Raw genomic sequence first — 23879 nt, forward strand, 5'->3', positions numbered from 1 at the left:
AACTTGAACCGTCCCCAGAACTCCTTGAGGCTTCTTTAAGTTTCTTCCAACCTGTTTTTTTATCACAGAAACGTCGTGGCGACAATTCAATTTGAAAAATACTAGAAATTTTGCTGAAAGCTGCGATTTAAATTGAAATATACGAAATCTTGTTGAGCATTAATTTGATATGAAAAATACTAAATCTTGTTGAGTGGTGATTTGATTTGAGAAATCCTAAACAGTTTGAATTATTCATTTTTTTTTGTTTTTGGGAAAAACTTACCACTAGCTTCAGAATTTCATCCTGAATCCAAATGTGACATTCATTTCCGTTGCAAATTATTTTCAAAATTGCTTCTAAGCTTCTTTAAAAACAGCAAAACTTCTTTTCATCCAAACAAACACTTTATGGCAGCTACATAAACAGTTTTACAAATATCAGATAAATAGCACTTAATGTAAACAAACTAATCACTCATATCTAACTCTTCATCATCACTTTCTGATGCACTAGGGGTGTGACTGTCTGGTGCTCTAGGGGCCCTATTGATTCCAGGGGGATAGAGCTTTGCAGCTTCAATCAAAAAATTATGAAGTCAGTCTTTTTGCTCAAAATTTTGCAGAAATAAGAAGTGCAACACATAGTACTGCTCCATGTATGCTGTTTGCATCCCTGGTCTCTTCGAGTGCTTTTTGAAGCATCTACACAGACTTTCTATATTTTGAATATGAATAGAACAGTCCTGTGGATCAACAAAATTAGCTGAATGAATGATTGATTTGGTAATAAGTATATCCATGGCTGGACAATGTACTATAAGCTCCCCATTTATGACTGTCAATAATACTTCCAGGCTTAATATATTTTTTTTATAATAGGAATTAAAGTTTCCTTGGAGGCCTTATTGGCTATCAGTCAGGGCTAGAATAATTTTTCTTTTGCTCTCTCTCTCTATTCCACCAAAAATCCAAACTTGCCATGAAATCCTTCCCCTGTTGTACTTTCTTCTTGCCACTAAAGTTTCATCGATTTCAACTTCAACACCCTGCCCTCCTATAGGTTCTTGGTTTCCTTTCCGAGCCATTAGAAATTCTGAGCAAAAAGACCTCCAGTCAATGCTTGTTTTTTACTTATCTGGAGTTCCTCAACAATCGTTTGATGGTCCCAATGATCCAACAGAAAGTGATTTATAAATATCAGGATTCGATTAGGCCTAATCCTGGCCTGATGCAAGAAACTCCTTTTCTATCGGATACTGAATAGCTGCAAAATCTTCTCTTTTTGATCTTTAGGATGACATAGCTCTTGCTGCATTTCCACATATTTTCAGATGCGTAATAGTCGCATGGTGTATTGCAGCTTTGGCACATTACTAGTGATGGTAAGACACCATGAGCCCTGAAAAAGTTATTTATAAATCTGTTTATTGCAGTATAGAATGACTTTTCACATGACTGGCACATAGACATTTTCTAATAACTGGCAATATACAAATCAGAACAGTATGAAAAGGATATTTTTCTATCTGAGTAATCTGAATTTCTTTTTTGCTAGTTTTCAGCCAAAATATAACCAAAGTCCAAATTCTAAACTGTATCTTAGTTCTGATTCAAGAACAAATTAAACAGGGGATACCTATTTTGTACAGCTTCACACAAAACTAGGTTAAATTATGAAACTAGGTTAAGCTATGAAACTAGGTCACTTTAAAGTGACCTATCTAGCTGATTAGTTATTAAGTTACGAAACTAGGTCACTTAATTAGGTCACTTTAAAGTGACCTAATTTATTTAGTGGTATGTATTTGTATCAGATCCTGGCGCCAGGTTAGCGCATCGACTGAACGCCACCAATAAAAGGCCCGGTTGACCACCGCCGAAGTGTCGCAATGCTGCCGGCGCGAAAAAAATTTGGTTCCCCAAAAGTCAATCAATCAAGGTGCCACCACCGAAGTGCCAAAACGCCGCTAGCGCGCCACACGTGGCGTGTCTGGCACTATGAGCATCCAGTTTCAAATAGTTCATGGTAGCAACCTGTAAGTAAGGAGCGACCCGGCTCAATAGTAATCAAAACTCTAAAAAACTGAAATTGATGCCAATGGAACATCAACAGAATCGGATTTTTATCGAGTAACCTTATCACTTAGTGAACTAGGCTGACTAGAAAGTTATGACTAGGTCACTCGGATAAAAATCCGATTCTGTTGATGTTCCATTGGTATCAAATTTCGGTTCTTAGAGGATTCTTGGGGATTTGGGGAACCAAATTTTATTTCGTGCCGGCAGCAGTGCGACACTTCGGCAGTGGCTAACCGGGCCTTTTATAGGTGGCGTTCAGTCGATGCGCCGGCGTGGCGCCAGGGGTCTAATAAAAAATGAATAATTCAAACTGTATAGTATTTTTTCAAATCAAATCACCGCTCAACAAGATTTAGTATTTTCATCTCAAATCACTGCTCAACCAGATCTAGTATATTTCAAATCAAAGCTTTCACCAAAATTTAGTATTTTTCAAATTGAATCGCCGCCATGACGTTTCTGTGATAAAAACAGGAAAATTGAAGAAACTTAAAGAAGCTTAGAAGTAATTTTGAAAATAATATGCGACAGAAATGAATGTTATATTTGGACTCAGGATGAAATTCTGATGCTAATGGTGTGTTTTTATCTAGCTGATTAGTCTGTAAATGTAAACCACAGTAGACAGAATATACCAGTAAGCTTATCATAGATCATTTCTGGTCTTCGTTCTCGGTGCGAACAAAAAGCTCCTCCCACTTATTTCTGCATTAGCGGGAATGCGGGTTAGTCTGTTTCCGATTGTTTCAATGCACTTTGATGGAAACAATCGAAAACAGACTGGCCTGCATTCCCGCTAATCTGACTTCGCCTATGTTTATATCTGCAAAAACGTTCTCCTGAGCACTCGCACCCCGGTCGGGTTTTTATAATGGGTGAGATAGAGAATGATCATACTGGATAATTATATGAACTGTGATGTAAACCTTACCCCTTTCCAAATATACTACCTACTCTTTTTTGTCAGAAATGAATTTTACCCCCACCCCTATATACCAATTCAGGGTATATATTTGCACATTAGGGGGGTGGGGTTAAAGTTTAAACTTACCTCCCATTTACATCATAAATAAAATTTTATCCCAGCCCCCTAATATGCAAATATATACCCTGAATTGGTATATAGGCTATAGGGGTGGGGGTAAAATTCATTTCAAACAACAATTATTATATTTGGAAAGAAGATAAAAGAAGGCATTGAGTGGTATATTCACTTTATTTGTAAGTCAATAGGCTAATATGATTTGTAAATGTTTACCCTTTTTGTAGGGGTACAATATTTGGTAAATTTTTGCAATTCATATTATTGTCATACAAATATAGTGAACATACAACTTAGTACCTTTTCTTATGTTCTTTATGAATATAACGATTGCTTCTAACAGAAATTCAAATTTAAGGCCTTTTTGAGCTCTTGAAAATGACAAAAATAGTTCTAGTTTTGATATAAGTTTAGAATTGTGGCCCCTGATAAAGAGACATGTTAAGAAAACAATTCTTACTTTAAAATATATAATGATCCTAGTTAACATATTATCCAAGGGAGAACCTTTATCACCAAGTCTTTCCTCTTCTTTCCTTCTTTTTCTAACTTAAAAAGAAAAAAATTACAATATTTTCCATGCTGTGAACATAATGCATAAATCTTTTTGAAATTACAGCTCTAAATTGTTCTTGGTAATTATTTAGCCTTGTCACACCTGATAAGGAGACATGTCAAGAAAACAATTCTTACTTTAAAGACTTAAGCAACGTTGGTTTTGGAAACATTTTCTTTTAAGCTTGAAAAAGAAGGATTTTTAGAGGAAAGACTTGGTGATAAGGTTCTCCCTGGATAATATAAGCACTAGGATCATTCTACATATTTTAAAGTAAGAATTGTTTTCTTAACATGTCTCCTTATCAGGTGTCATAAGGCTAAACAAATACCAAGAATTTAAGACGAGTGAAGCCAAATGAGAATCAGATATACAATGCTTAGAGCTTTTGAAATATTTGCCATTGGCGGCATAATGGAGACAAGTGCTAAGGCACTGTCGGCAGAGTAGGCAAAGTAGACCATTATGGTCCGTTATCACCTGAAAAAGCCACAATGAAGAAAGGCCTTTGGTCGCTAGGCAGTGTGGCCAGATCGTGAACAAAAAAGTAAGCCGCAGCCTTTGAAAAACAAGCCAAAAATAAGCCAGACAATTTTTTGCCCAAAATCTAACTTTACTTTTAATGGTGTCCAAGTTTTGACGGCCATTTTATAGAATTACTCACCACTATTCAAGTCCTTTGATCCTACTGGCATTATCCACCTTTCAATTTGTTCCCTGGTTTGCAGAAGTTCAGTTCCAGTGTAGAGATTATTTTGAGGCTGCATTTAGTAGAATTGCGATAAACCGCTACCTCATGTGGAACCCTAGAGACTGCACAGAAATTCCTGCACGTTATGTTCAGAAAATGCTTGACCGTGCTTACTTTCCTGTCCAACAGTTCGGGGAAAATTATTGACAAGGACGCCCACCGGCTCGATTTCTCCTGTGTTAGTTCGAGCACTGTCCGCGTGTGCGCCGCAATTTCTGTATCCCATAATTTCACTGAGCTGGACCTCCAATTACTATAATGATACTCTGTGCCTGCCCCAGGCCCTGGGGGGTAGTGAGGACACCTGAATTTTTGCTATCTGACTTTTGAGCAATTTTTAACTTAATGGCTATCTCAAAATTTTTATTGGATGTATTTGGAGAAAAGGAGCATGGGGGGGGGCTAGTTGCCCTCCAATCTCTTTTTACTCTAAAAAACTGAACTAGAACATTCAATTTCCAATCAAATGAGCCATCTCTGAAGTTTTTACAAGCATCCCTTCAATAAGAGCCACATATTCCCCAGGGCATAACTTACAACACCTGCCCCTGGAGGGGCTGTGTTGACCCTGGAGTTTTTGTTATAATATCTATGAACTATTTAAAAAAAAGCTATCTCAAAGTTCTTATCGTATCGTTTTGAGTAAAAAAGGGAATGGAGGGGAGGGGGGGGGCGGGGTGCCCAACAAACACTTTTGACTCTTAAAACTGAAAAAGAACTTTCAATCTCAAATCAAATGAACCCCCTTTGAATTAAATATGAGCATCCCTTCCATAAGACTCATATTTGCCCCCAGGGCACAACTTACAATGCCTGCCCTGGGCCCTGGGGGGGTTGTGTTGGCACCAGAATTTTTGTTATATGATCTATGAACATTTTTGTTGGATACATTTAAATATTTTATTGGATGCACCAGGAAAAAAAGAGGTTTGGGAGGGGGGGAGCTGGCTACCCTCCAATATGTTGTTATGCTTAAAAAGTGAACTAGAACTTTCAAATTTCCAATCAAATGAGCCCTCTCTGAAGTTTATATGAGTATTCCTTCCATTATGCCTCATGCCCAAAACCTCCCCCCCCCCATGGAAAAAATTCATACATCTTTCTCAATAGCAAATACTTTATATAAACAATAGACAAATGCCATAACTTAAATACCTTTCTCCAGGGGTTTTGTGGGGTCAAGTTACACTTGTAGTAACTTGTAGTAACACTTGTAGTAACCAACTGATTAAATCTTTTAAAAATTAATATTTTCCTGGTTAATTTTTATTATAAGCCCACCCAGCATGAGCAGTCTGGAGCAGAGTATGGAGGAGTTGAATTCGAATTTAATTGGGGATCAATCATCCCAGGGTCAAACTAGAATTCCTCCCCTTAAAATAGGAACAAATTGAATCCCAAACTGCAATCCATGATTTCAAACAGCTCTTAAAAAGGGAATTCAATGGATCTGCCCAAGTATATGTTGATTGATCTTTAAGTGAAGAGGGATGTGGAAGTGGATGCTTTTTAAAAGAGCTCAGCCTATGCATTGTGAAAAAACACAAGGCAGTGACCAGCACACTAACAGCTGAAGTAGCTGCAATCAATTTGTGCTTAGAGACCCTAATTAAACTGAAACAGAGCAATTAACATATAGCAATATTCTCTGACTCTAAATCTGCTTCTATATCCTATGAAACACTAACTTTGAAACACTGGGCATAGGCCTACATCAAACCAAAGAAAACCTAAGCAGCCTTGGAAGATTAGGCTTTGATACTAAATTTCAATATATACCTAGTCATCTAGGTAAAGAATGAAATGAAAAAGCAGACGAGAAAGCAAAGTAAGAAGCAAAAGGACAGATGGAACCAGTGAAATCTCTAATTATAAGTGATAGAATTAGATTATGATTAAAAACATTGCTTGAATTAAAGCCACCAAATTTATCCCCCTTTCCAACCAGCATACAATCAGTCCGGTTCAACTGCCTGTGTTCATGTACAGCTAACTTTCAACGACCACTCTCCCTCATACAAAATAAAGCAACCAAATGCGGAAGCTGCCAATAGCGCATTTGGCAGGTACTGTAAAAACACAGAAGAAACCCATGAGCACATACTATTGGATTGTAAAATACTGAAAAGAAAACTGTTAATGGATCTAAATCTACAACACCATATATAGTAGGTCTAAATACGCTGACTATATTGAATTAGATAAACCCTACTATGATGTTACCTCACATTATTAGCTAATAGCTGATTTACATCTTTCCATATTCATCCACATTTTGAATATTAATAAGCAATGTTTACAACAAGGCAGTTTACTATAACAGTTAAGATTTGGATCTATTGTCAACCCAGCCCAGAAAGAAGAGGGATCAAAGATCTGATTTTCAGGACACTTGCCTTGATTGTCTACAGTTGATTGATTAAATTTAACATAGCAATGAACCTTGTTTATTTCAAAATCTGAAAGGTTTTTTTTCTAAATAACAAAACTATAGGATAACTTCCATAGTTTCTGTCTGTTAAAGGTAATGTCTCCTGTTTAATTATCACTGTTGTAGCCAAGATTTGTAGGTTATTGGCCAAGATTGATAATTCTGAAAATTAGTAGTGGTCAAGATTAAAGTCTCAGCTGCCAGGTGAAGAACATACCGCTTTCTAATCAGAGATACAGCTCAGATTTGGCAGTGGCTAATCACTAGGAGTCTTACCCTATAGGCCTAGGCTACAGCAACAGTAACAAAGAAATCAGACATCAAAGCAAGGGTAACTCACCTACTTATCCTGGTCCTGTATTTATATATCTCTTACTGATATTTTCATTAGTATTATCTGGTACTTTATTACATATTAACTAGGCTATTAGCCTATATTCTATATAACCAATTTCTCTAATAAATAACTATAGGCTAATACATTGGAAAAAATTAATAAAAGTGACTCTGAAACAAGATTGATTGGTTCAGGTTTGCTTATGTCCCAAGCTGATGCTCATCACTGCTGAAAATGGGGGTGCAAACCAGTCATTTACACCAGTTATTTTTCTATAGTATGTTCCCAACTTGCTGGTAGCCAATGCACTGAAATACACACCTCATTGCATTGGGTACCCCACCCATACCAATTAGGGATTAATTGTTTTATGTACAACCATCAACATATAATGTACTCCTTCACCACTGTAGTAGTATACAACAGGATCTGTACCTCAGAATTTGATACCTACATCTAACCAAGTGTACTGATTGTGGGGTGTAGCACTCAAATTCTTAGGTAGTTCAACCCCATGACTTAATTGCTAATGCTTTTTATGCTGTTGTTACGAAGCCACGTGTCTCTTAGGATTTGAAAACTTCACCGCAGTGCCGCGGTTAGATTCGTATTTTGAACGTAGAGGTAAAACGTGATTTTGACCTTTCATGAGCATTCGTTCGTTCGTTCGTTCGAAAATCGGATGAATTGCCAAAAAATATAAATTCTTCCCGAAAAAGTAAATCACGCCAAGAAGTAAGCCAGCTCAAAATAAAAATAGCCAAGTTTTAAGCCACAAGCCAGTTCCAAAAATTTTCACGCCAGTCACCATCAAAATAAGCCAGTTTGGCGTAAAATAAGCCAATCTGGCCACACTGTCGCTAGGACACGACTGTTGATCAACAGTAGTGTGTCGCTAGAACGGCTAGTTGTGTTGATCAACAATAACCAGAAAACCCCTATTATTTAAAAGCATAACATGCGGAAATATTTTGAACTGGATTTACTTTGAATAGCCTTTGGTTTGTTTTTCGTCTACTTTATTGGATTCAAGTATATTGAAAATCAAAAGATGCAATGGTGTCTTATCAGTAGCCAGGATATAGCCCCACCTGTGAATTTATAGTATAGCCTAGGATGAAACAAAGACCATAGCCTACCGTTGGATTTTTCTTTCTAAACATAAAAATCACCAGTTGTGGTTTTATCCAAGCCCCCGGCCCAACCAGGGTCAGATTTCTCTGAACTAATCTGTTCTACAAATGATTACAGTTTTATAGGGGTGCAATAGCCTATTTGGAAATATTTTGGCAGTTCATATTATTGTCTTATAAATTAAGTGAACATACTACTTGATGCCTTTATTATGCTCTTTACAAATATAATAATTGCTTCTATTGGAAATTCAAATTTAAGCTCTTTTTGAGCTCTTGAAAATGACCAAAATATTTTTTGTTTTTGGTGTAAAAGGTCTTAAAACATCTGTTTTAAACTTGCTGTTTCATTATAAATCAATTTTTTAATGTTATATAACTCACTTGCACTGATTATCCATGATTAAGTTGGATAAATGAAAGTTTCATGAATAGGCTACATTTTGCAATATTAGCCTATGCTGTTTTCTTCTTCCTTGAAGCTGAATGTAAAAAAAAATACATTTTCAACAAAATATCAAAAATATTAAAGCCAATAGAAGAAGGTTTAACCATGGAAAAGTGGTACAGCCTTCTTCACTGTTTTTGTTGCTTTCTTGACATAGCATTAACATGAGGGATTAGCCCCTCTTTTCAAAACTCCCTTGTTTCTGTTCTGTCAATAAATTGTGGATTCCTTCCACCATAAAAAAGTGAACTATTCATTGCAGGAAGAAAGCCAAACAAATCTTCTGATGACTATAATTTTTGGCCTAGAATGTCTTAATCATAATGGACATATAAATTGTGGCTATCCTTGACTTGGAAACAAAAGAATGTGGTACTTATGCCTATATAGATTGTTTTTTTAGGCCAGAAAATATCAAGACCCCAATTTTCCCCAAAAAATATGGATTGATTTTTGAGAAAAAATACATACATAAATAATTGTTTCCCATGTTAATTCTATGTCAAGAAAGCAACAAAAACAGAAAAGAAGGCTGTACCACTTTTCCATGGCTAAACCTTCTTCCATTAGCTTTAATATTTTTGATAGCATAAAAAAAGACATCGAATGGTATGTTCACTTTATTTGTAAGTCAATAATATGAACTGCAAAAAAATTACCCAATATTTGATGCATTTTTCCATCTTCACTACTGTTCCTTACTGCCAAATAAAGACTGTTAAAAACAACAATAGGCTAATATTTTTTATGTAATCTTTGACTAAATTACAAGACATTTGAGTGGTAAAATTATCTAAAGTACCTTTGTCTGTCTAAGAAAGTATGCTAAATTGTTTTAGCTAGACCAGATGAAATTATCAGGAATGGATCTAGAGCCTCAATGACACCTAGGAAGTTATTTTGAAGTTCAGAAATAGGTAAATATTTAGCTTTTCATATTATTGATTATGAATAAAGCAAATATAACACACAATGCTGATTTTTATCCTCTTTACAAATATGTTTATTGTTTCTCTAGCAAATTCAAATTTAAGCCTTTTTTGAATCCTTGAAATTGACCAAAAAAATTTTAGTTTTGGGTATAATAAAGGCTTAAATCTTGGATTTCATACATACTACTTGTTTATAAATCTATCTTTTAAAATTATATAATTCAAAAGCTTTGGTTTATCATGATTAAGTTGAATAAAATATTCAAAATAATTTCTCCGTTTTTCCATCTGACATGTTTCTTCTGTTGGTTTTAATATTTTTCAACAAATAGGTGAAATGACAGTTTTTAAGCAGCCTAACAGAACAAGAAGAAAACATGACAGATTTGTTTTGATTTTTTTTTATCAACTTAATCTTGACAAATCAATGCTTATGAATTACTTTAACAAAATGGAAATAGTAAGCTTGAAATAAAATGTTATAACCCATTTTTATAAATTAATAAAAAAAAATATAGAATAGCATGATTATTTTCATGGGTCCTAAAAGGGTTTAAAATTGGATTTGCAAGAAAATCTGTTATTCTATTGAGAAAAAGCATAAAAAATGGCATCATGTTTGATATATTTGTTGCTCAATAATATGAACAACAAAATATTTACCAAGAAATGTGTTGTAGGCTCATGGATCTAGAGCCTCAATGACCCATAGGAAGGTATTTTGAAGCTGTGGTATGTGTTGAAGGCCTACCTTATACTTATGATGATTACTGCACTATCTGTTAGCAACACTATGGCTTTTCTAATTTTAGTTCACTCACAGTCCATGACGGGCTTGTTTAGTGGAAAAGGATTTTATTTCTCCATTTGTGAATAAACAATTTAGAAAATCAATACCAAAAATTAAATTTGATGGTGCTTATTTTTTTTAAATCATTTGTGTTAAGCAATTATGTCAAACTAATAAACAAGTTTTACGAAGCATACTGGTTGCCATGCTGAGGTGTTGTCCAATATAAGTAAAATTGAACTGAACTGTAAGGATAAAAACTAAAAAGGTAACGCTTGTACCTAAGTTATGCCCTAAATTTTTGCAAGATTGCACTCGACAAATTCAGTTTCTTTGCAATCATATAAACAGTAGGCCCATAGCAATGCATATAGGAGAGAAAGACACACCTAGGCCTACATTAGGTTTTACATATCTGGATATCTTAATATAAATTGTTTAAAATTAATTTTAAGTTAAATGCACTTCATTAGTCAAGTTTAAAATTATTAGAAATAAGTGAGCCAGTCAGAGCTGGATCTCAATCACAGCTGTTCCCTGGGGGGGGGGGTTGATCCCCCTCCCCCTAAAAAAATGTTTATCTGACTTGTAAAAATGTAACAAAAATGGATATAAACAAACTTTATATGTGTTTTTTTAGTTTTTTTGTGTACCCCCCCCAAAAAAAAAAAAAATCTTTGAGTAAACCCTCCACCCACAAGAAACAAGGGTAGCCCTCCTCATATATGGAATAACATTTGTTGGGTTAAACTATTAATGCTCCTTACTTTCAGTTGAAAAAAAATGTTTTTTTAAATTTATATTTATGTCCTTTTTTCAAATCTTGACAGGAATCCCCCTCTTCCTTTCATTTACAAAATTTGTCCTGGACAATTCCCCCTGAAAACTTTCATCCTCATACAAAATCCCCCCCCCCTCTAAAAAAAATTCTTTATATTTCCAAATAACAAATACTATATGTAAACAATGGGGTCATTGCATAAATAACAGCTATATCCCTATGGCCTATTTTGGGTCTTGCCACAGGGACCATGGAGGATCACAGGGGTCAGAGGCAGAGTTGTTGGACCTTTCATTAATAGCAAATCAAATAACAATCTCAATTTTTTGATTTTTTATTGGGGGAAAAGCATGGGCTAACCTCCAATCTTTTTGGTCATTTAAAAATGGCAATAGAATTTTTAATTTTCATTCAAATGAGTACTGTTCTTATCTTTTAGAACTATTGGTTTCATACAATCACCTCTGGGAGAAAAAAAACAACAAACAAATAAACATACATTCATGATATTTCTTCTGGGATATAAGCACAAAAGCACATTTTGTAGATAAGAGCTTGAAGCATCTACAGTAGAGTTCTCTGATATACTGAACCTGATTGCACAATCTTCATTGAGATTTTTTGACTTTTTGAGGGTGTTTCCCTCTTTTCGAAAATCAGACAAATATTCTCAGGCTTTGGGGCTGCTACTAGCAGGGATGTTGGGGGGGGGGGTCAACCCTCTAAATGGGTACCTGGAGAAATCTGGGAAAGGTAAACACAAAGGATGTGCAAATGCTTAGGATGGTTGGCCCCACTCCCCATTTTACTTCCTGGCTGAAGGGCCAAGAAACAGAGATTAGCACCGTTGGTTGGGACTGTAAAGTCCAATGCCATATTCTTTACCTTTTTTATGTTTTTATTTTGGGGGAGGGGGGGAGGTTTACTGACTGGCTGGTCATTTTTTACCAACTGTTTTTTGTATTATTATTAATAATTAGCATAATGTCCACTTCAAATATGAAGCTTGGGAGCACAGTTCAGCCAAAAGAATTGTATAACCTGAAGAAGATTAGCCCTTTAGTTCAGTTTCTTGTAAGAAACATGTGTACAAGTAGCTGGTGATCTAGTGGAGAAAGGAGTAAGACAAGAGGAATAAATTGATAATACAATTTGTATGCAAATACAACTCAAAAGTGAGAACTTGACAATTTCAATTAAAATATACAGATCAAACACAGAATGAGAAATTGCTACTACAATGCTTCAATTAAAAATTCAAACATGTTGGTTTGGCCCTTTCAAAACACATCATGACAAGGTGATCAAAACAGTCATCATCCATTGTTGTAGGGTGAACCAGGGTAATTCCGGACAGTGGGTAATTCCAGACACTCCCCTTTATCTTGCTAACCTGTTCTTAGATTTGTTTTGAAAAAATCACAGAGGTAGTGCCAAGACTCTAGTTTATGATTCACTATATCCGATTGACAACAGCCAGCACATGGGGGAGACAGTCAGTCTTGAACCGGAGTCAGTCGGAGAAACTTTGATGGAAAAGTACGTATGGTGTCAGTTTTTTTGCATATGCTGGTGAACGGTGTAACTTACGGGTTTTGTTGTTTTACCATTCAAAAGGGTTTTAATTAGGGCATTAGTGTGATTTTTTGCAGATTTTTATCTCTAACGGTTCAGCCATAGGGTGGGTGTCGGGAATTACCAATTTTCTGACGCCAAACAGGATAATTCTGGACAGATGGTGAGGCCATAATTCCGGACACAGAGGGGTATTTCTGGACATGGGAAAATGTGATGCAATCAATTCCTTTTCATCGAATTTTGACCTCTGCCTCCTGGAACTGTGTTCTATCAGAGATTCTCGAGTTTCTAGCAATGTAGCATGAGTTTAATGAACTATTTTCAGGAAAAATAGTTTTTTTCAGGGCCGATTATCAGCAATTTTCATTAGTTATGGTTTCTTTCAGTGCAAAGAACTTTTCTTCATATACCTTTTACTTAACCTTGCTGTAACTTTCAGATGCCGAGGACACAGTAAAGCCAAGAAGATCTGGACAAGGCGTTGGCAGAGGTGAAAATGGGTTTGCTGACAATCAGACTCGCAGCAGTGAAGTATGGGATTCCAAAGTTGACGATTTCGGACTATTTGACTGCGACATCGTCGAAAGTGGGAGCAGGTAGACCTACACATCTGGATTTAGATGAAGAAGTGACACTTGCAAAGTGCATCAAAACCATGGACAAGAGGGGTGTTGAACTATCCCGAACCGATATAGTCGCTCTTGTAGGCGAATATGTGAAGGTTAACAATATGAAAACTGCTTTTAAAGACAGTGTTCCTGGTTGGGACTGGTGGAAATACATCAAACAGTGACACAACCTTATTCTCAAGATGCCTGAAACCAAAGAGAATTCAAGATACAAAGCCAAAATCCGTTCTTGATCTATGGATTTTCTTATCTTCTCTCAGAGACGTTGAATGAACTTGAACTCCTTGATAAGCCCCACTTGGTGTACAACCTGGACGAGACGAGCTTCTGTACTGATCCTTCAGAGAACCTAAGTGTTGGGACAGAAGAACTCGCCATGTTTCTGCCAAACTGCTGGAACAGGGAGAGAAAACACAACAGTTCTCGGTTGCATCAACGCTGCAGGGGCAATTCTTCCCCCCTGATCATATTCAAAGGCAAATCTGTGTGGTCCACTTGGACATGCGATGACGCTTTGCCTGACACTTCATATGCTGCCAATGAAAGGGGTTGGATGACGGCTGACGTGTTTTACAACTGGTTCAAAGGCCAGTTCATTCCTAGCGTTAGGCAAGAATGTCCAGTTCTGCTTCTTGTTGACGGTCATGGCTCTCATTTGTCGCTGCAAGTTGTGCAGCTTGCAATAAACGAAAACATCACGATTCTGAAGCTGCCACCCTATACGACACACATGCTTCAAGCTTTAGACGTTGGCGTTTTCAAGGTTTTCAAAACCACTTATGACCAAAGGCTAACCAAATGGGCAAGGAAAATGTTGGAGAGAAGCTACAGAAAGCAGATTTTGTCAAGATGATCAGTCAAATTTGAAAACAAGCAGATCCAGTTCTAATCCAGAAAGCGTTTGCATCAACTGGAGTTTATGATCCTAGCATACCAGAGAGACCCAACCGTGTGAAAATCAGCAGAGAGCAGTTTGACCCAAAGAAACTCAGGGCTTACAATGCCTTTCTTGAAGAAAAGAAAAGAGAACAAGCAAAGAAACCAGCAGAGAAGTCAACAGCCAACAGGAATAGTGTTTGAGTCCAGAGAGAAAGTGACAATCTGACCGTCAACATCAACATTTCTTCCCCTGAGAAGAAACCACCAACTCCAATGAAGAAGACCTTTGAAGGGCTCCTGTTAGAGAGTGTAAGAAGAGAACCGAGAAGTGAACCAGGGCAGAGGAAAAAGATCACTCAGAAAGCTGCTGAAGTGATCACTTCTAAGGTGTATTTAGAGCAACTTCAGAAGCAGCAGGAGGAAAAGGAAAAGGCAGACAGGAAAAAGGGCGTGGGAAAGAAAACCAAAGCGAAAGAAACCGGTGATACCCAGACCTCTGATGCCAAAAGCAAAAAGATGAAGCCCTCACGAGAAGCGAACTCCCCAGTTTCCTTTTCTGACACCGAAAGCGAGTCCGATATACCGTACGCTGACACCAATGATGACATTTCTCTTGAAGAGACGTGTGTTCTTGATGACCTCGATCAGCCTGGCCCTAGCAAGAAAAAGATTGAAACGAAGCTCGACCATTATTATGCTGTTTATTACAACGACTCACCTTATTTTGGCAGAATTGTTGACTTTGTTGATGAAGGGGTGGTTAGGATGAAGTTCCTAAAGCTCGACTCAGCAGCGACGTACGAGTTTAGCTGGCCCAAGAATAATGACATCACAGACGTCGCTGAAGAGTTTATCTTGGGAGGGCCCCTCACTCTGAAGGAAACTAGTCCCTTCATTATAAGCAAGCATCGCGAAATGGTGAAACGCCACAAGGAAAGGAAGAAAAGCTATGGAAAAAAGCAGTGATCACCTAGTTCCTCTGTGTTTTGGCTTTTAAACTTGCTTTTATCAGTATTTGAAGTCGTCTTTTTTATTATTTTTATCTTATTTTTAATATACGAATTTCAAGGAAGTTAGCAGATGGATTCTGTAGTTATAAGAGATGAATGCCCTGGCTTTCAGGTCCCCCAGTCCTTCAAACGACTATTTAAATGCTGGCTGGTGGTGGTATAATCACTTTATTATCAAATTATCGTGAGAATACATGGTTTGACACATTGGAAAAACAAGATTTGATTTTCAGAAAAACAAAATTACGACTGCAAAGCTGAATAACTCCGCTAGTTCGGAAGGTACGTGTATGAAATTTGGAAGAAGCATAGATTCTGGGGTGCTTATACCACCAACCAAAGCTAAGATTTTTTACTCCTTCAGCTACAAAGATATTGACCTCCTCCGGAATAACCCATTTTTTGGTCGCTAATTCCGGACACCGTGGGAAATTTTCAAATGAGGTCACCAACCCCCTTTATAGTTTGAATTTCGGAAGTTTCTAGCTCTTGTATGAAAGCTAACAGTCTGAACTTTCATACGAATGCGATTTTACGGCGAGATTTTAAGTCTGTTGGCAGAAGGAATTTTTTGAATCCAAAATAAAGGTCAAAGTGTCCGGAATTACCCTGGTTCAACCTACATGAAAATCTCATGACCAGCTTCAGTTTGCTGAAACTTCTTTTCACCTTTTCCAAAGTTGGTAATGCTGTCACAATGTACTGGCAAACTGATCAAAAACTTGTGAATATCAATTTAAATAAATGAATTTCACAGAATACGGTCTTAAAGATGGTGCAATCAATGACTTTATAGTCTTTTAACCTCAGTCCTGGTCAATAGGTCTAGCTTTAGCTTTGCAAGATCTAGATCTTTTCCCAGAAAGGTCCTTATGGCTTTCATAGCTCTTATTGATTTTACCGAGTAAACTTCAGTATGCTGGCTCTAGAAAAGAAGAGTTATAGTGGTTTGTGTCCTCCAAGCCATGTATTAGGGACCTGAAGATGCTGCAGAGTTTCTTGGAATAGAACAACTTGGCTCTAGGATTAGAAATTGTCTCTGAATAACTAGCAGGTGGATGCCTAGGATGTTTTTTAAGTTGGAACTTGTCTATGCTGAGTGAACCAATTTTCTTCTACTGCTTGCTTTTGATGCCTTAATCTCCCTCTCTACCTCAGATGAGAGCATATAAGATGCTGTGTGTTGCCCTGAATCTTGTGTTTGCAATCACCCAATCAAGTTGTTGAATCAGTTGCTTTTCTGCAATAATCTTTGTCTTAAACAGGACTTGGCATATGAACATATGCCTTGTCTTGCATAGTCAGTATGTAAGAAATGTGTATACAAGTTACTACCAAGTTTGTCAGGAAATATCAAGAAAAGATTGATCATTCATTGAGAATGCAGAAGATCCTGACTCATGGAGTAAAATGAAAGAGATTCTTGTATCATCTTGTGACAAACATACTACATTTATGTGGATCTGTAAGCCAAGAGCTCTTCCTTTTCTCACCCATGATGTTAAACTGGTAATCCAAAAGAAAAAAAAAAGTGGAATAAATTTAAAGATATGCCAACACAGTTAAATTATGGTAGATTAAAGCAACTCTGTAATAAGGCTTGACAGTTTTCATGAAAACTTACAAGAGAGTAAGAAGAAGCAATTGGAGATGCTTCCAAATCAAATCCCAAGAAATTATGGAGGTTTGTTTCCCTGCAAAAAAACAGAAGACTCAGTAACTGAGTTTTCCGTTGACGGAGCATCTATTACCAGCTTTAAAAAATAGCTGAGTCACTGAACAATCAGTTCTAAAAGGTCTTCACTACTCCAGATAGAGATCCACTTCCTAACCAACCTAAGTATACAGCTGATAAAGGAATGTCACCAATTACTGTCAGTAAAGACAACATTGAGGCTAGACTGAAAAACCTGAACCAGAACAAATCTGTAGGGCCTGACACAATACACCCTTAGAGATTAAAGGAAGCTCATGCAGAATTGGTCTTGTCTCTTGCAGCACTTTTCAAAAAATACCAGGATACAAAGACAGTGCCTCGGGACTGACAGAATGCAAATATCGCCCCTATCCATAAAAGTGGCAGCCAATTAGATCCATCAAATTACTACTCTATTAGCATTGCATTTATTATTGGGAAAATTCTGAAAGGGATAGTAAATACTGCCATTGTCAGACACCTCACCTCCAAAAATCTTATTACACAGAGTCAGGACGGATTTAGATCAAGATGATCCATTGATACCAATCGGATAGATGCATACAATTTTGACAGAGATCTCCTAGATAGAGGTATCCCAGTAGACATCATTGTTTTAGATTTTGCCTAAGGATTTGACAAAGTATGTTATCATCAGCTACAGGCAAAATTAATTGCAATTGGGGTAAGTCTGGAGGCTATTGAGTGGGTGATGGTATTCCGAAAAGATAGAATGCAGAGCGTAAAGGTGGACGGATAAAATAGTCAGGTTTTTTACTCAGATAGTACAGATGTGGAATGCAGAGTCCCACACGGAACAATCCTTGGTCCAACATAAATTAACATTTATATCAACAATGCCCCACAATCTGTCAAAAATAAAATTAACTTGTTTGCCAATTATTCGAAAATCACCATTCCTGCAAAAAGAAACACACTGCAATGCTCATTACAATCTAACCTAGGCAAACTCTCTGACTGGGAAATTCTGTTATTTTCCAGTCTAGAAATTCTGGATAATTCCTTCCCACCCAAAATGTTGATCTACTCTGGCGAAACCTCCTAAAAGGTCATCTTGAGGAGCAGCCTATTGATAGTAGCTGTATTTAGCTTCTGAAAGAAAATCCGAAAAACTAGTTTGACTTTCAATTCCCAAGGGAGAATCTCATGGTGACAGTTTCACTTTGGGACTCTGAAACATTCAAGATAAATGAAACTGATGAGCGTCTAACCTTCTAGATGGTTAATCCTGCGTGATGGCTTCTTGGCGGCAGACATAAGGTACTTTATCACATCTGCGAACCGTATTTATCCAATCAACATTAGGTCCCTCCACTTCAACTTGTGGTGAGCGTTTTAGTGCAGTAGAAATTCTTTTGTACAAAGAGGAGAGGGCCCTCGAAAAGCCTGAAGAGAGGCTGTAATCTCTGGAGCTGTCAGTGGATTAGCTACCCCAAACAGTTGTGTGAATGTGGCTAGTGGGGTTTCTCAGAAGAGCAGCAACTCTAAATCTTTTCATGATCATATATGATTAAAAAGAGGCTGCTCGAGCAAATAATGTGTCTGAACAATAATGCAGAACTGGATGAAAATGATGATGTGGTTTGGCGTCAAGTAGATTTATATCGGGGCTTGTCAACCCACACCAGGATATCAAAAGATCCTGCCCTAGTTGATGCAATCGATACAATCACTGCCTTCTGGAAAAGATATTTTACTCAGCTGCCATAGATTGCAGCTTTGGCAAGAAAAGTTCTACCGTTGGCGGTAACAGAAAGGGTTTTCAAGAGTGCAGGACTAATTGTTGCTGCTAAGTTCTTTGTTGGTCCCACACCATGTAAAAAAGCTTATTTTTATACATGATAACTACAAGTTTTGTCAAAGCTTTATAGGAAAGTGATTTCTAACTAAGTGTTTTGAAATTTTTTATTCTGGCTCCTTTAACTGCCTGAGAGTTGACAAAATGTGGAATTTAAGACTTAATTCAAATTAAACTCTGAAATTTAAAGCTAGAATTAAAAATCTAATAATATGTAATGCTTTTCTTTATAAGATGTTGCCTCTTTTTATATAAAAGCTTTTCTTTACAAAATGCTGCCTCCTTTTCTTCTAACACCTCGGAACGAAATGTTCTTAAAGAACGACCTGCTGAGTTTTCTGAAAATTGGCTATGTAACAAAAAAAAAAAAAAATATAAAAAAATCAAATATTAAATCCTAGTCGCTAAAGTTTGATTTGCTTACCAACCATGTTCCAGTACGTCCACAACCGTGGTACCTTAATTGCCAAGATGGGAAGGAGGATAAATAATCTCTCATTCTCAAAGGAGTCCGTCGAAACGTTTAATTTTAAAACCTTTATTAGCCTATATCACTCTTAAGTGAGAGGATTTAATCTTGAGGCAATGAGAAATAATAGCCTCTGTAGCGTAGAGAGTGATGGGTTAAGGAGTAAAGTAGTCAAAGAAGTGGAATGCAGGTTGCAAGACCAGGAAATTCAGACATGAAGTAAGACATAAACTTCGGATTCCATCGAGGTTTTATAAATTGGCCATAGAATTCAGGTGCAAGTACATTTGTTTAATTCCAGCTTTAGAGCTTAATTTGAACTAAATTTTAAATAACCTATTTTGTCGGATTAGTTCAAATATTAGGCAGTTTAAGGTCTCGCTATCGATCATATGGGTTAAAAGAATGTATGTGAAAAGTTAGGATTGATATCTCGTCCTTATTTTGTCCGAGGTTCGGTCATGGTATTGAAGCTAAAATGAATCGTGGACTGAATTCTGATAAAACTGATACCAATTTAGTTTTCAAAACTTTTTAAAAGTAGCGGAAAAATTTCGAAAAATAGAATAACGCCGAGAAATTGACGGCGCGTCGCCGAAAATGTTTCGGTGGTGGCAGAATTGTGTCCGCCGCCACTGAATTTTATTTCGGTGCGGTTTTGGTGTCTATTTTTAGTGGCAATATAAAGTATTTATTTATTCTTTAGCATAGCATGATAGAAGACGAATGCGTTTGAGGCATAGTTGAAGGTCCGTATGGATCCTTCTGAATTTTCTGGGGTATGCATAGTCTTCCCCCCCCCCAAAAAAAAGGAAACATGAAAAGTGGTTGTGGAAGCAAGCAAGAAGAGAAGTGGTTGTTCTTTCGAAATATTCGCTTTGTGTATTTCTTCAGTATTTTCGTTTGGCCTTTGAAAACCCCATTTTTGATCGTTTTCTTTCTTCATGTTAAAGACAAAAGACTTATTTTTCTAGAACTATTTTGTAAACTGCTTGAGTTTCACTTCAGATTTTAATTTTAAATTCCTTTAGAAGGTAATTTCTTAATTTCTTATTAATTTTTTAATTGATAAGTAGAATAAGGTGACATAATATCTGTTTTGATCTAATTTTAGATGTATTTTCATAATCTTCAAGTCCTAAATTTAAAAACATCTAGATTTACCCTCTTGGAAAAACATGATGACGTGTACATAATAGGCCTACAGTTTGTAGTGTTTAAAGCATTAAAACCTTGAATAAAGCTGTCATTTCAGGAGTTAAACCAAATTTTCTAAGTTTTGGATTGGAAAATTTACTAACAGAATAAGCTGACAGCTTAGTTTTGCTCTTTACCGTGAAATTTAATTATAACTTAAAATTCTCAACTGCACTTTAAACTTAGACAGTTTTTCAAAAAGACAGTTTTTGAATTTTTGCACCCTTTACAAAAATAATAATATGATTTAATATTAATCAAATTTGTAATGCCTTTGACTTCTGAAGGAGTTTCGCTTTTTCTTTCAACTGTATTAATATAAAATATGCTCTGAAAGGGTTAAAAGTCATTATTAGTCATCAATCCTAATATATTTTGTATTTTAGGACTCTCCAGACTAAAATCTGTGTTGTATCCAAGTTTTAATGATAGTATTTTATCTCTCATAGTTTGCACTAAGTCCGTTCCAAATCTTTCTTGGACTTGCCACAAATTCTGAAAATGGCCAATCCCATCACAGTTTTTGAGGATTCTTTCATTAAAGATGGTAAGTTGCACAGTTATTTTTTTGTGTCAGAATAAAAGAAAAGCTACTTAGTTCTAGAAAATAATTATTCCTTTTTTTCCTTCTTGCTCATTAAAAAACAAAAAAAAATTAACTGCATGTGTACTTGAATCCAACGATTATAAGGCTGAAGGGTGATAAAGTGACTTCTTTGTGACGTAAAACACATTTAAATTCAATTTATTAGCTTTAATGTTTAAGTTTGGTGAGACAATTAAATCATCCGGTTGAGGAATTTTCTGTCAATCTCTTCTGTGCTGGTATAATGAACCAAATATTTCTATCAAAGCAGGGGGTTCAGATGGGAATATCTAATCATAATGAATGTAAGAGATGAACAAGGTTAGTTGAATTCAGCTGCTAAACTTTGGGAGACAATATTTTGTATATTATGTTATGGGAACTAATGTAAAAAAACTCCTAAGTATTAGTTTTTTTAATTTTACTTGTCTATTTTTTTTATTGTTAAGCTGTAGTTAAGTTTTGATGACACTCTTTACAGTAATATCGCCTTGCAAAAATGCTTTATTGAAAAGACTAATAAATCCCTAAATGAACTGGCGAGTCATATGAGATTTAGCTGTCTATCTGTTTATGTTTTTAAGAAGAATTTCATGAGTTTTTGTAGAATTGGTATTCCCATTATTTTAAAAGATAAAATTTGTCTGAATGGTGTATTCTTAAATCCAACTTATGGTGTTAAATATTTAGGATATATCTTGACTGTAATTTGAGTTGGAAAAACACTATGATGCAGTAAAAGTGGCAAGAGGGTTGGGTCTTATAAGAAGGCTAAGGAATGAGCTTCCACCAAGAATTCTAATGATCCTCTATAATTCTCTTATCAATCCGTATCTGTCTTATGGTTGTTTGCTGTGGACTAATTCTTTTGTCTCAAGTTGTAAAGGAGTTCAAATTTTACAAAATAAAGTTGTTCGTGCCTTAAGAGAATATGTGAGATTCGGAAATTGCACTTTGAGTTGCTTCTCTAAAATGAAAGTTCTAAACGTTTATAAGTTAAGAGATTATCAAGTAGCTGTTTTTGTTTATCAATGTTTGAATCTTTTTTTGACGGAGTGCTTTTGGGAATTTTTTAAGTCTAACTCGTTTTATCTTTGTTATGATAAATAATCTCTCTCTCTCTCTCTCTCTCTCTCTCTCTCTCTCACTCTCTCTCACGCTCACACTCTCTCTCTCACTCGCTCTCTCTCTCTCACTCTCTCTCTCTCTCACTCTCTCTCTCTCTCTCTCTCTCTCTTTTGATAAAAAATATCATTAACAAGTTTTTTTGGGGGGGAGGGAGGATGGGGTTGGGCCATGGAGAGAAAGCCAGGGGTCAGATCGCTTGTGTTTTGGAATAAAATATCGTATTTTAGTGGGGGTAGAGGTTTGGCTTGTCTGATCTTTGAAATATTTTCAAAACCCTCACGCCTTATATGTCCCTCGAACATAACATACAACACTTGCCCCATGGCTCTGGGGGTTTGTGTTGACCCTGGAGTTTTTTTAGCCGATCTTTTGACTTATTTTAACAAAATTGCTATCTAAAAAACTTGATCGGATGGATTTGAGGTAAAGAAAGTCCTCCGGTCCCTTTTGATTATTAAAAAGGGAACTAGAACTTTTAATTTCCAATAGAATGAGCCCCCGACGAAGTTGTAAAATCGTCCCTTCCATAAAAAACCTTATATACCCCTGGTTTCCGAGGGGCTGTGTAAACCTTCTACGGTTGGTTGTGGGAGGGGGGGGGGCTAGTTGCAATCACATTACTTTTGACTCTCAAAAAGGGAACTAGAAATTCCGATTTACATTCGAATGAGCCTCCTCTGAAGGTTGTGCTACCATCCTTTCCATAAAAACCTTATATGCCCTGGGGGCATAACTTACAAAACTTGTCCCGAGGCTCTGGGGGGGGGCGGAGGGGCTATGCTATCCCTGGAGTTTTTATTATGTGATTTTTGGTAGTGTAATCCAGCACCTCGTTCTATGCTATGAATTTCAAGTTTAAATTCCTTCTATGTTTGTAAATTTCGTGAATTTCGTTGAATGTTTCTGGTTTTCTTTTCCTTGATCAAAAGTGGATTTTTAAAACAGATTTGTGAACAAACCTGCACATATATCTGATTTTGTGTGTACATGTAATGTCTGTATATTTACATTTTTTACACGTAACTAAAGAGAAAAAATTGTCAGATTTGTTTAGTAAGCTTTACTGTTAGATTTTCGTATGTCCGTTTAATCTAAATTTTTTTTTAGAAGTTGAAGATGCTTTACCAGGTCACAGCGAGAACTCCTTTCATTTTCCGAACCATCTTTTGTCACCAAAATGTGAAGATGCTCCTTTGCTCAATTTACCTGGTATTTCAGGACCATGTAAATTTGAATACGACACCCAGGAATCCAAGTGTTCTATAAATGAAGGTACATCGGAAACATTCTGTTTTGTTGACTGAAATATATTGAATAATATTCTATTGGACAATAATAGAACAAAGGGGCTTAATCTTATGATGGAACTTTTTTTTTCTTATTCCAATGTGAAGGTATTTGCCAAACCGTTTTTGTAGTAACGAACTGTAAGTAAGAAGCATCCCAGCTCTATAGTAGCCGAAACTCTAAATTTTCCTTATTTTTGAAAAAAGAGTGAAACATCCTTAAGTCATAGAATCTTAATGAAAATCACACCATCAGATTCAACGTATCAGTAAACCCTGACGTCGAGTTTTCAAGCTTCTATCTGCTTCTCTTCTGCCTGAAGAAAGCTTATAACAAAGC

At 36.4% G+C, this 23879-nt stretch overlaps 1 protein-coding gene and 1 long non-coding RNA gene across 2 annotated transcripts in view; one reads left to right on the forward strand and one right to left on the reverse strand.

Moving 5' to 3' along the window:
• LOC148948084 (uncharacterized) overlaps positions 1 to 23879 on the reverse strand; it is an 87743-nt gene that overhangs the window by 56921 nt on the left and 6943 nt on the right. The gene's annotated exons all lie outside the window — the stretch shown is intronic.
• Positions 20503 to 23557, forward strand: LOC148948085 (uncharacterized). Its single transcript, XR_016142353.1, has 2 exons — positions 20503 to 21086; positions 23361 to 23557. It is a non-coding gene; the product is annotated as an uncharacterized LOC148948085 (long non-coding RNA).

Source organism: Artemia sp. Qi Xiang Cuo, chromosome 10 (assembly GCF_049724085.1).
Source record: "Artemia sp. Qi Xiang Cuo chromosome 10, ASM4972408v1, whole genome shotgun sequence".
Taxonomy (NCBI): Eukaryota; Metazoa; Arthropoda; class Branchiopoda; order Anostraca; family Artemiidae; genus Artemia; species Artemia sp. Qi Xiang Cuo.